This window comes from Pristiophorus japonicus, chromosome 18 (genome assembly GCF_044704955.1).
Source record: "Pristiophorus japonicus isolate sPriJap1 chromosome 18, sPriJap1.hap1, whole genome shotgun sequence".
NCBI classification, from domain to species: domain Eukaryota; kingdom Metazoa; phylum Chordata; class Chondrichthyes; family Pristiophoridae; genus Pristiophorus; species Pristiophorus japonicus.
This window is the reverse complement of record NC_091994.1, coordinates 89,480,095-89,493,504: the sequence shown is the minus strand read 5'-3', so window position 1 is coordinate 89,493,504 and position 13,410 is coordinate 89,480,095. Positions and strand designations below refer to the sequence as shown.

Here is a 13,410-nt window from a genome sequence, read left to right as displayed (position 1 = left end):
TTCACACTTTATGTAGAATGTAATACCCTGTGTGGTTATCTGTGATGACATTACATTCACTGTAACTCATTTAAACACTGTAAATCAGTTTTTCCAAGCTCTAGATTCGAGCAACCTTTCTCTGCAGCTACCACAATGTCCAGCTGTTTGATTTCCAAATATGATACTGAGTCAAGAATTCTGTTTTTACCCTTGATATGTTCAGAAACCAATTGCAGCACTGGAACTAGATGCCATAATTAATTGTTCATTGATGTAGAAGTAACCTTTCCTGTTTTGAGTCCTCACCATTTTTAATTTCATTTTTTTTCCTACAATGGTTTCCCAATTCTCAAACAATATTGTTAGTACAATATTCAACTCTAATTTTCATTTTAAGGTGTCTTAATATGTCTGTTGCTTGCTCTGCTAAACATTTGACTGCTTACTATTGTAAAACCTTTTATTCTTTGATCATATTGTACACATGTATCAACTTGTCAAAGGTACAATTTCCTTTCTAAATAGATACTTAACTTTACAAGTAATGTTGTGAAAACTCATTCATTTCGTGTTTCATCAAGTTGTAACTCCACTATGAAGCAGAAAATCAAAATAACTTTGATTTTCCATATCTAAGATTATCTGCCATCTTGATGCACATTGTCTCAGAAGTAATTTCATCCTTTAAGAATGACCTGCGCACCAAAGTTGATCCTTTGCACTTAGCTGCATGCTAGGTCTTTGCTTTTGTTGCAACCTCAATTCTCTTTCTCCTATCAGCAACTATATGACTATTGTAGTACTGCTACAATATTACTACGACTAGTCATCAAAAAGGCTAATGGAATGTTGCCCTTAATCGCAAGGGGGTTGCAATTCACAAGTGAGGAAGTGACGTTGACAGGACTTAGTCAGTCCTCATCTGGAGTACTGCGTTCAGTTTTGGGCACCGAACCTCAGGAAAGATGCATTGGTCTCGGAAGGGGTACAGCGCAGATTTACCAGAATGATACCAGGGCTTAAAGGGTTAAGTTACGAGGACAGATTGAATAAGCTTGGTTTGTAGTCCCTTGGATTTAAAAGGTTGAGGGGGTGATCTAATGGACATGCTTTAAAATGATATAGGGTAGGTACTGAGAAACTATTTACTCTGGAGGGAATCCAGAACAAGACGGCATAACCTTAAAGTTAGAGCTGGACAATGTAGGAGTGAAATCAATCAGCACTTTTTTGTACAATGGGTAGTGGAAATCTAGAACTCTCCCTCAAAAGGCTTTGGATGCGGGGTCAATTGAAATTTCCAAAGCTGAGATTGATAGATTTTTGTTAGGGAAGGATATCAAAGGATATGGAATATAGACAGGTAAATGGATTTGAGGTACAGATCAGCTTTTGACCTAAAGACAGTTGAAATAACTTGCATTTATATAGCGTCTTTCATGACCAGAGGATGTCCCAAAGTGCTTAATTGAATGGCTTGAGGAGCTGAATGGTCTATATTCTATTGGTCAGTGATGGCATTTATTAAAATACTGTTTGGGTTTGAAAAGTTTTGCAGACAATCTTTCTGATTTCATAAAGCTTCCCTCCCCTGCCCCCCCAAGTTTTAAGAGCACAATTGGTCAATGGCTTTGTCGGTTTCAGTCTGTGTGGTTGATCCATCCATGGTCAATACCAACTTGACATTTAATTCAGATCTCAATTGCATGATTCTGGTGACATACCCACGGCAAAGCTTTTTGCATGACTTAAGAGTTCTGAAACATGTCCACCTTTAGGCTTTGATTAACCAATTTGAGGCCTTAAAAGGGTAAGCTTACTACAAAAAACATGCATTTGTATAGCACTGTCAAAATAAACCTCCCATGGTGCTTTATAACAGGGTTAGATAAGGGAATGGACACTGAGACACGAAGGGGGAGATTAGGAGGGCTGACTGAAAGCTGGGTAGAAACGATAGGCTTACAAAGGTTTTTAAAGGTGGAGGAAGAAATAGATGGGTTTCAAGAGGTCATTCCAAGGAGGTCATTCCAGAGAACAGGTCCAAGGCAGCTTAAAACGCTGTCATCAGTGGTGGGATAAAGGCTGTGGTGGGGTGGGTGTGGGGGGGGGCACAATGCGAGGGGTTTGCAGGGAGAAATACACACAAGGCCAGAGTCAGGATGAGGCTGAGGGTTTTGTAGATGAGGTCAAGGATTTTAAATTGAATATGATGGGGACAGGCTTGATATACTTGGGTTTAGAAAGACCTGAACTTCCAGTCCCACAAAGAAACATTCTTTAACTCCAGGCCAAGTTGCAGATTTTACTTGAAGCAGCAACTGCTTGTGCACTGATGCACTAAGGAACCCTTGGCTGCAGAAATTGAGGTTGTGATAGCTTTGTGGAGTAGGATAATGTACTGTGCATGCTGTAAAATTCTTAAAGGGGCAATGCATCCAGATGACTTCTGCTTACCCATGAAGCTGGCTGATTATCCTGCTTGTGTGTGTAGACTGGCTGCATTCAAAGTACAAAGGGACCATTCCGATGGTAGGTAATTAAACATTTGTTGGTGCTTTGTGCAATGCATACCAGCAAAATTGACAATTCCTCATCACAGTATCAGACGAGGCAGATCTCTACCCGTTACTGTGAATTCCAGGTGGCAGGTTGGGTCACTAATCTAGTTACAAAGCACAGCTCTGAACTTGCTCGTTAATTGTCCAAACGTTGACTACTTTGTTTTATGAGATGATCTGAAGCTTGTGTGTTTAATCAGGGCTGTCATCAGAAAAGTTGCATAATATTCATTTTTAAAGACAATAGCAATTCAGTGCACATAATAACTAAGCTATCCATGAAATTATGTATTTCACTTCTATTTGAATAAAGTCTTTCTTTAGGCACCTAACAACATGTGCACATTATCCTTTAACTGGTTAAACTTTGGTGCCATTTTTTAATGTTACTTTGTTAGTTTACTTATGCTTTAAAGAAAAATCCATTTGGAACAGATTAAAAAGTTCACTTAAGGTGCTTGCTCCAGTAGACAACAATTATTTGCAATTCTATAGTATGCCTCATGTACAGGAGGACGTTTCAAAGCACTTTAAGCACTCTGGCATACAAAGTGGCCAAAACTACTGGGAGGACGGAAGATTGGGAAGCTTTTAAAAGCCAGCAAAGAATGACACAAAAAATGAATAAGAAAGGGAAGATAGACTATGAAAGTAAACTAGCACGAAATATAAGAGTTTCTAGAAGTATGTAAAAAGGAAAAGGGTGGCTAAAGTAAATGTTGGTCCCTTCGAGGACGAAACCGGGAAATTGGTGATGGGGAACATGGAGATGGCAGAAACTCGGAACAAATATTTTGTATCAGTCTTTACGGTAGAGGACACTAATAGTATTCTGACAGTGGATAGTCAAGGGGCTATTGGGCGTTGGGGGAGTTGGGAGGAGGAACTTAACACAATCACAATCCCTAAGGAGGTGGTACTCAGTAAGATAATGGGCCCAAATTTCCCCATAAGTTGCACCGTTTTTTTTTGGTGTAACTTGATTTTTCTGGTGTATCTTTTTAGTTGCAAATATGGCCATTTAATTTGCGCCAGTGTCAGTTAGTTAGTTAGGTTTTTTGTTAGGTCAGTTTTTTTTCAAAAGGGGGCGTTCCCAGCCACTTGCACCATTTATGCCAATTAGGCCAGAAAAAAGTTGTACTAAACTAACAGAGCAGTGTATGTGTCCACTTTTGTCCGCACAGAAAGCCCTTACTTACAGTTAAGGAATCGGTGCAAGTAACTACTTTAAAGCACCACCAAGCACCAAACAAAGCACAAAGTAATAAGCAATTAATTAACAAATAAAATAGAAGGAACCCTGCACCTAAAGCACCAAGACCAAAGTAATAAGCAATCAATAAATAATAAATAAATAAAAATAGAAGGAACCCTGCATCTAAAGCACCAAAATCAATCAGTAAATAACACACAAAAATTAGAACACCTACCTGAAGGAACACAGCGGGCCGCCGATCGGAGCCCATTCGGCCAGGGCTAGGGATGGCGTGCTTTGGCCCCTCCCACACAGCCTGCAGCGCACGTTTGCCAAAATGGCCTGCCAGGAGCACTGGGACCTAGCTCTGCCCCCCTCTTTATTCTGCGCCATGCCAGCTCCACAGACGGCCCGAGAATCGGCCATGATCGCACAAATTTTTTTTTGCCGTTGCTTCTGATGTAACATGTCGGCGGGGGTCTCGGAGGTGCGGCAAAAAAATTTGGAGGGCCAAATTTGAGCCCAATGGGACTAAAGGCGGATAATTTCCCTTGACCTGATGGCTTGCATCCTAGGGTCTTAAGGGAAGTCGCGGCAGGGATAGTGGATGCATTGATTGTAATTACCAAAATTCCCTGGATTCTGGAGAGGTCCCAGCAGATTGGAAAACTGCAAATGTAACGCCTCTATTCAAATAAAAAAGGAGGCAGACAAAAAGCAGGAAACTGTAGACCAGTTAGTCTGACATCTGTGGTTGGGAAAATGTTGGAGTCCATTTTTAAAGAAGCAGTAGCAGGACATTTGGAAAAGCATAATTCAGTCAGGCAGAGTCGGCATGGATTTATGAAGGGGAAGTCATATTTGACAAATTTGCTGGAATTCTTTGAGGATGTAACGAACAGGATGGATAAAGGGGAACCAGTGGATGTGATGTATTTGGACTTCCAGAAGCATTTGACAAGGTGCCACGTAAAAGGTTACTGCACAAGATAAAAGTTCATGGAGTTGGGGGTAATATATTAGCATCGATAGAGGATTGGCTAACTAATAGAAAACAGAGAGTCGGGATAAATGGTCCATTCTCGGGTTGGCAATCATTAACTAATGGTGTGCCGCAGGGATCAGTGCTGGGATCCCAACTATTTACAATCTATATTAATGACTTGGATGAAGGGCCGGATGTGTAACTTTGCCAAGTTTGCTGATACAAAGATGGGAGAAAAAGCAATGTGTGAGGAGGACACAAAAAACCTGCAAAAGGATATAGACAGGCTAAGTAAGTGGGCAAAAATTTGGCAGATGGAGTATGATGTTAGAAAGTGTGAAATTATGCACTTTGGCAGAAAAAAAATCGAAGAGCAAGTTATTATTTAAATGTAGAAAAATTGCAAAGTGCTGCAGTACAGCGGGACCTGGGGGTCCTGGTGCATGAAACACAAAAGGTTAGTATGCAAGTACAATAAGTGGTCAGGAAGGCCAATGGAATCTTGGCCTTTATTGCAAAGGGGATGGATTATAAAAGCAGGGAAGTCTTGCTACAGTTATTCAGGGTATTGGTGAGGCAATACCTGGAATATTGCGTACAGTTTTGGTTTCCATATTTAAGAAACGATATACTTGCATTGGAGGCTGTTCAGAGAAGGTTTACTGGGTTGATTCCGGAGATGCGGGGGTTGATTTATGAGGAAAGGTTGAGTAGGTTGGGCCTCTACTCAATTGGAATTCAGAAGAGTGAAAGGTGATCTTATCGAAATGTATAAGATTATGTGGGGGCTTGACAAGGTGGATGCAGAGAGAATGTTTCCACTGGTGGGGGAGACTAGAATTAGGGGGCATGATCTTAGAATAAGGGGCTGCCCATTTAAAACTGAGACGAGGAGGAATTTCTTCTGAGGGTTGGGAATCTGTGGAATTCGCTGCCTCAGAGAGCTGTGGAAGCAGGGTGATTGAATATATTTAAGATAGCGATGGACAGTTTCTTAACCGATAAGGGAATAAAGGGTTATGGGGAGGGGGTAGGGAAGTGGATCCGAGTTCATGATCGGATCAGCCATGATCGTATTAAACGGTGGCACAGAATTCCAAATTTTGTTGAAAATGAAAGACTACGAAGTTTTGTGCCAAATGGTGGTAGATTTTTTTTTTAAGTAAATATGCACGTGTGAAGTATATTTACCTGTATTGTGAGTTTATGCAGGGTGTTTGTCACCAAAATTAGTGCATGTGGCAAAAACAGTGTTGCCGTAGCCATGCCTGTGGCAAGTCAAGAATTTCCATTAGAAAACATAGAGTTAGAGAATGGAGATTAATAGAACCAATATGGGGAGAGGAGGAGGCAAAGAATGGCTGTGGGAGTTGAGGTGGGGTGTGGTGGGAAGATGAACTGGGAAAGGCATTTCTCTTTTTTTCCCGCCGCTCTACATTAATATTTGGATAGATTCTCCGACATGTACAAGTGTTCCCTTTGCATGAATGCAGACTTGGGCTATCCAAACACTAGTTTATGAAAGGGAAATCCTGTTTGACGAATCTCTTTTTGAGGTTGTAATTAGCAGAATGGATGAGGGCCAACCAGTGGATGTGGTGTATTTGGATTTTCAGAAGGCATTCGATAAGGTGCCACAAAAGAGGTTATTAAACAAAATGAGGGCTCATGGGATTGGAGGTGATATACTATCATGGATTGAGGATTGGTTAACGGACAGAAAACAGAATGTGGGAATAAACGGGTCATTTTATGGGGTCGTAACTAATGGGGTACCACAAGGATTGGTGCTTGGGCCTCAGCTATTCACATTCTATATCAATAAATTTGGATGAGGGGACCAAATGTAATATATCCCAGTTTACAAAAGTAGGTGGGAGGATGCAGAGACTTCAAGGGGATATAGATAGGCTAAGTGAGTGGGCAAAAACATGGCAAATGGAATATAATGTGGAGAAATGTGAAGTTACCATTTGGTAGGAAAAATAGTAAAGCAGAGTATTTTTTAAATGGTGAAAGATTGGGAAATGTTGGTGTTCAGAGGGACCTGGGTATCCTTGTACACAAATTGCTGAAAGTTAACATGCAGGTACAGGAAGCAATTAAGAAAGCAAATGGTATTTTGGCCTTTATTACAAGAGGATTTGAGTATAAGAATAAAGATGTCTTACTACAATTATTTAGGGCCCTGGTTCGACTACACCTGGAGCATTGTGTACAGTTTTGGTCTCCTTATCCAAGAAAGGATATTCTTGCCATAGAGGGAGTGCAGCGAAGGTTCACCAGACTGATTCCTGGGATGGGGGGGTTGCTCTATGAGGAAAGATTGAGTAGACTAGGCTATATTCTCTAGAGTTTAGAAGAATAAGAGGTGATCTCATAGAAACGTACAGAATTCTTAGAGTAGATGCAGAGAGGATGTTTCCCCTGGCTGGGGAGTCTAGAACCAGGGGCCACAGTCTCAGAATAAGGGTCGGTCATTTAGGACTGAGATGAGAAATTTCTTCATTCGGAGGCTGGTGAATCTTTGGAATTCTCTACCTCAGAGGGCTGTGGAGGCTCAGTCGTTGAGCATGACAGAGATCGATAGATTTTTGGATATTAAGGGGATTATGGGGATAGTGCAGGAATGAGGAGTTGAGGTCGATGATCAGCCAATGGCCTGGAAATCCCGGCCTCCCCGAGTCCATACAGAGTGTGTATGTACCCGGGAAGGCATTGTAAAAGCCGGTTGTCAGTGCACAATGTGCATGCGCTGAAAATCGGCTTTTCCGATCTGTCAAGCTCCAGCTTGACAGATCCTCCGTATCTCTGGAGTGAGGACATTTGCAGATTGCAGTATTTACCCATATCTTGCCCAACAAATGTCCTCAAAACTCTTGCTCCTGATAAAAGCAGGCACATAGCCTATCTTTACAGGCATAGGAGTTTTAAAACATACAAAAACATAATAAAATAAATTAAATTACAAAAACACTATTGTTTAAAAACCCTGCCCACTATAAAAGTTTATTTTAAACCATAATTTTAAAAAACTTAAAATTGGAAATGTGTTTTTTTTTCCACAGACATTTATTAACTTTAATTTCAATTAATTTTAATGATGTGTTTTTTATTTTTTAGTGTTTGTTTAGTGTTTGTTTTTTTTCTTCTCATTAATAACAATGAGAACTCGTAGATAGGGAGTTCTCGTTGCTATTAATGAGAATGCTGTGGAATACTGTACCTGTGGTTGTGCAGTCACACGTGGAATACTGTACCTTCTGCGTGGGAACCTGGAGGACGGGAGCACACTTCGCAGCGCGGGAAGAGAAGGCCTCCCCACCGCAATCCCACGCTCCTCCGGGACCACCAAGTAAATTTGTAAAAATTCTCTGGTCGGAGGCGTTCGTCTGAAAGAAGCCTCTGACCGGAATTTCAGGGCCATGATCTTGTTGAATGGCTGAGCATGCTCGAGGGGCTGAAAGGCCTGCTTCTCTTATTTATGTTTTTGTTCTTGTGTTCAAATAGGTCACAGTGACAGTTTTAATTTGAATTGTGAGAATCACTTCCATAAAGTTGCAAGACACTCTTCAGTAACAAGGTCACCCTGAACATTAAAATTAGTGTTTAATTTCTTTCATGTATATTCATAAATTTCAATTCTGAAGCATCAATCCTGAGAGCAAACATTGAAAATATTTTCTGATGTTTCGATATGATGTAGATATACTAATATTCACAATTGATATTCATTTCCTTCCAATACATAGTTAGCAGGCATAACTGGAGGGTAAGAGAGAAATAAGATAATTCAGATTATTAAAACCCAACTATGGGATATCCTAGTTTCAAAGCACTTCACTATTATAGTAAGATCCTAGCAGTTTATGGCAGGTAATAATGGAATTTGACATCACAGCTATGATTTAATGAAGTGATAATTGCTTGCATGTAGCTGTTGATGATTTCCTTATTAGAATATCAACACAGAATTACATCAGATCATCTTGGCTTCATAGAAGGCACATATATGGGTAATCTAGCGGCGTTTGCCAGTACACTATTGCAACTGACACTTGGCAGACTGCAATACCTCTGACCCATGCAAACTAGGACACCACATGCCTTGCGCCAGAAGTCTGGCTAGGAAAGGAACAGCTGCTGTTAACAGACTCAATCACCCATAAATGCACAAGGAACGCAGGCATACTACATTATTAGAAATGTCAGGCAGTTGCCGTTCGATCCAAATGCCATGAGTACCTCGGCAGCAGTGGCTGTGATACTCTGTTGCAAATTGATACCTCTAAAGCTGATAAACATTCTTGAATGTTTGGATCTGCAATCTTCCAGTGGCAGCAGAGGTGAGGCCAGATGGCATCAAATTTAGGTAAATAACTTGCCTCTTCAGGGTTGCTCAGAGCAAATGGAGCAGTGCTGTCAGCTAATGTATGTTCAACTCATTGGACCCTGAATCATTGCAGCCCAAGGCAGTGCAAAAGGGCTTGAATCTGTGTTCTGCACCCTATTGTGCAATTCCAACAATCACTGATTTTCAACAGAGTTAGTAAGGAGGTACAGTTAAATTTTAATTATTGTCAGCTGAATACGCCGAGATGTAACTTCACAGGAAGCACGTGAAACATCCATCTTACATCCTGGGGATAAACAATCAAATTGATTTTTAGCGGCAACATTTCCTGGAGACTAAAATCGCCGTTTTTTTTAATAGGTCATGGATTTGCTTAATGCCTCTTTTAGGAAATGTTTCCACTGTGATGAAATATTGTAAGCATTTCACATTTGTAGAGGATTCTAATGACTAAATTGTTTTCTGTCTGAGAAACATTTCCAACTTGCTGCTTCCCAAATCTGGTTAAAACACATAGACGCTTGTGTTACCCAATTAAAGCTCACCTGCGTTTGGTTAGCCATATACCCACCTGGTGTTCTAGGGAAACCATGTCTGTGATTTTGAAAACTCAGTGCCTGTACCAGGTCTTTAAACATCCTCAACATTGCTAAATTGATCCTTTTCCTAGATCCCTTGACAGGAATAATATGAATAGGTTGAATGTCCGATTAGATATTGGGGTCTGCTATTGGCAACATTCCAGAAACCATTAATTAGTGGACCTGCCATCATTTAGTTCCTCTGATTTGTAGCCAGTTCACACAAAGCTATGTATATAATGCCCAGAGCTATCTATCTGCTTCTGAACCATTTCTTGTTATCCAGTGTTTCTGCCTCTAAGTGAATTGCATCCATATGAATCTTGGAAATTGTGGATGGCTGGTCAGTCAGAAATGGTGAGGATTTGACCCTACTTATTTCTTGCAGCGCTTTTGCCAGTACATCCTCATAATCAGGACCAGCTGCTGTTTGCACACCAGTGAGAGAGTTGCCTGTGGCTGTCCGATGCCCTTCAATTCTCCAGGTGGTTTGAGGAGTTTTGTTCCTAGTGAAGCCACAGATTATTTCTATTTGAAGCTGTGCAGAAAAAGTAAAGGACTTTGCTGTAATTTCAATCGTATTCTCTAAACTTTTGTGTGTGCTCTGCAGGAGCTGATTCACTAAGTGATTGTCCTCCATTCATCAACACATGACCACGAAGCAATTTTCTCAAGTTAAAATTAGTCAGTAGCGCATTATAATATATACAAGTTGTATTTTGGGCTCAGATTGATGTGAGTATGACTGCTGAAATATTTAATTGAAAATTAAAAGTGGCAATTATTTTTCCCACAAATGTTAAATGGTGTGTATGTAAGTGTTTTTTTTTGTGTATGTCATAGTCCCTCACAAACACTCGCTGTTTTCATTAAGGTGGTGATTTACAATCCGGGCTTTGGCACATCTGTTGCTGTTTTTCTGTGACTGCGGCACTAGCAATTATAGCTCATTAAAAATGTCAGTCCTGTGTACTTGAGAGAATGCTTTCTAATTATTGAAGAATTAGCCTGCAAATATTGTGCAGTGCTTTATATGTGCTTTGCTTTTAATTTCAATACACATGTAGAAAGTAGAAATTCTATCTTGCACGATATCTTTTAAAATTGCTCTGAAATACTTTGACCTGTCTGACTAAATTGCTACTTGTCAACTTAAAATGGATGTCTGTGTTTAATGCATAAAGAAATAATTGGTGTCTGTTTATGATTGCATAAGTATGAAGTATTTAAGGCATTTTTGACAGTTCTTGAGATGAAGGCATGATGGCTCCTGTAACATTGAGACCTATAAACCAATTAGAGCATAAGTTTTCAAACTGGAGTCTCTGGACCCCAGGAGGTCCGTCACAAAATCCCAGGATATTCATGAAATTATCAGATTTCTGTTTTTTCAAATTACCTGCTGACCACTTGTGTTTGTGTGTAACATAACAAAAATCTTAAATATGCACATATTTCCTGTCAGCTTTTTCCATTTATAAATTCCTATGTCCACATTTGTAATAGAAACTGCCTATGTAAACTGGTCACATTGTAATTACACCCTCCCATCAGTGGTGGTGCTATGATTTATTAGAGGATGCAATACAGCTACAATACCACCTAGTGGCTGTAGTGTCACTTGGATCTTTTTACATGGAACATTACCATTATAATTCACTCTGCGCTCTCATTCTCTCTCCATTCTCCAATCTCTTCCCCCCCCACCCCAAAGTCATTGAAGTTTCTTGTCCATGCAGCCTGCCCCCTATTACTACAACTCCTCACATCCCAGCTCCTGACAACCAGCTTCCTTTCATCTGGCATCATCTTTATTTCCTTCAGAATTGCTGTTCTCTTCATCCCCTCAAAAAGAATCCTCTCAAACCCTCTTCTTTCCGGTTACTACCCTATCTCCAGCCTTCCCTTTCTTTCAGTTTAAAGTCCAGGAACATATCATCATTATCTTACATTTTGGTTCTACCACAACATGCTCAAAGTCCTTAAATGAATATTCTGCCCTGCCCATAGCACCAAGACTTTGTTGATCAAGTTACCAACAATGTGCTGTGTTACTCCGACTACACCTTGCTGCCATTCTTCATCTTTCTCTACTTCTCTGCATGTTTATGATTCCACACCGATCTGTTGTATCGTGGATACTTTATCATCATCCCTGGCTTCTCCTCCCATATTGGAACACGGCTTCCATCCTTGGACCCCTTCGCTTAATCAGTTACATACTACTATTAACATTTGTGTGTCTTTGCTACTCTTTCGATTATTGCAGCACTTGTATCTTGTATCACTCTCAGACAAGTTCTTCAAGTATGTCTGCTAGTCTTGAGAACTCGATAAGCAATCGAAAACGCCCCTCTAAATCCAATCACAGTAGATAATTAATTTAAAGCCAGCTGTAGTTGGCACGGAGGGGGAAACAAGTCCATATCTGCCGAATTCAATATGAATTGATTTTCCAACTATAGACTTGAGGGGATGAATGAAACTATTTTTGAACAAACACTAGCTGCGTGATTTGTTCAGGAAAATGAGTGGTGCTCAATTATTTTTCAAACCAAATGTCAGTTATGAAAATCCAAACAAACAGCAACTGGTCCAGGGGTATATAAAGTGGCTGGATATGTTCATTAAGCTGAGTTAGTAGAAAATAATCAAAGCAATTTGAATCTTCACACTTGAGTAACTGAGGTAAGTAAGACCAGCTAACTCCTGTAGTCAGGGAAGTACAAGGAAGAAAGGGACTACAAATGTAAATGTTATCTCTAAAAGAATAGCTTAGCAATAGATTCAGGCTCTTTTATTGCTTTTTCCATCAAAGGACCTCGATAATGGGCTTTCTGCTGCAAAAATGTAATGCATTATATCACTTGGATTATTTGCTTATTTAATAAATTCACTTAATTTTTTTAATTAGATCTGATTTGATGCTCTACGGCTTTCAAAGACTGGTGTAAGATCATGTAGAGGCATAGGATAAATTTGAGTAACTTAAAAATAACGAATAAACAAGGATTGCTGTTTGTTATCTTGAGCACAGTTTACTTAGATCCCAAAGCTAGGAAACAAAACACTTGAAGGCACATGGAGTTGGAAACTCACCCATGTGAAAACCAAAATAATCTGGAATACGGGTAGAAAACGTAAAGTACTTCTGCGTTTGCATTTTTATTGGCAGTTTTCTTGAGATCTAGTTTTAGGAATCTACATTTTGATTTAGTGATCAGATTAAACCTTTGTAACATTTCACATCAAACGCAAGTGCTGAATCAATCAGGCCAACTTAGTTTGGAACTATTTGCACTTGAAAGTATTGCTAAAGTGAAATACAAGAAAATAAGTTAGGTAGGACCTGGTAATTCAGTTACATGTGACATACATTAGCGATGACAATCAATTTCGAGGTCTGGGACTAAATCTGATCAGAGAGGTTCTTTGTGCACCAATTACTTTTGTGTGTGGGGTTGGGGGGCTGCGGGGGGGGGGGGTGCGGGGAGGAGAAGCATGATCCTTGTAAAGAGGGCGAAGAGGTGAATAACTGGTAATAGCTTGAATGGCCAAACCTTAACAATGTAGTGTGAGTCCTAACTCCTGAGAGTGATGTTCTCAATGCATCTCACGTATCCTGCTCAGGTGCTGCTTTGAATTTTGGAGGAAACCGGAGTGGCTAGCATACCCCAGCTGTGCTGTAACTTATCCTTGCCACTTCTCCCAACTTCTCTTTATCTGGAAGTGCATCCTCAGATATGCTTCAC

The 13,410-nt window shown here is 40.2% G+C and overlaps 1 protein-coding gene across 2 annotated transcripts in view; it reads left to right on the top strand.

Annotated features, from left to right (window-relative positions):
- The window catches only part of capzb (capping actin protein of muscle Z-line subunit beta), a 109,617-nt gene that overhangs the window by 31,217 nt on the left and 64,990 nt on the right, over positions 1-13,410 (top strand). The window lies entirely within an intron of this gene.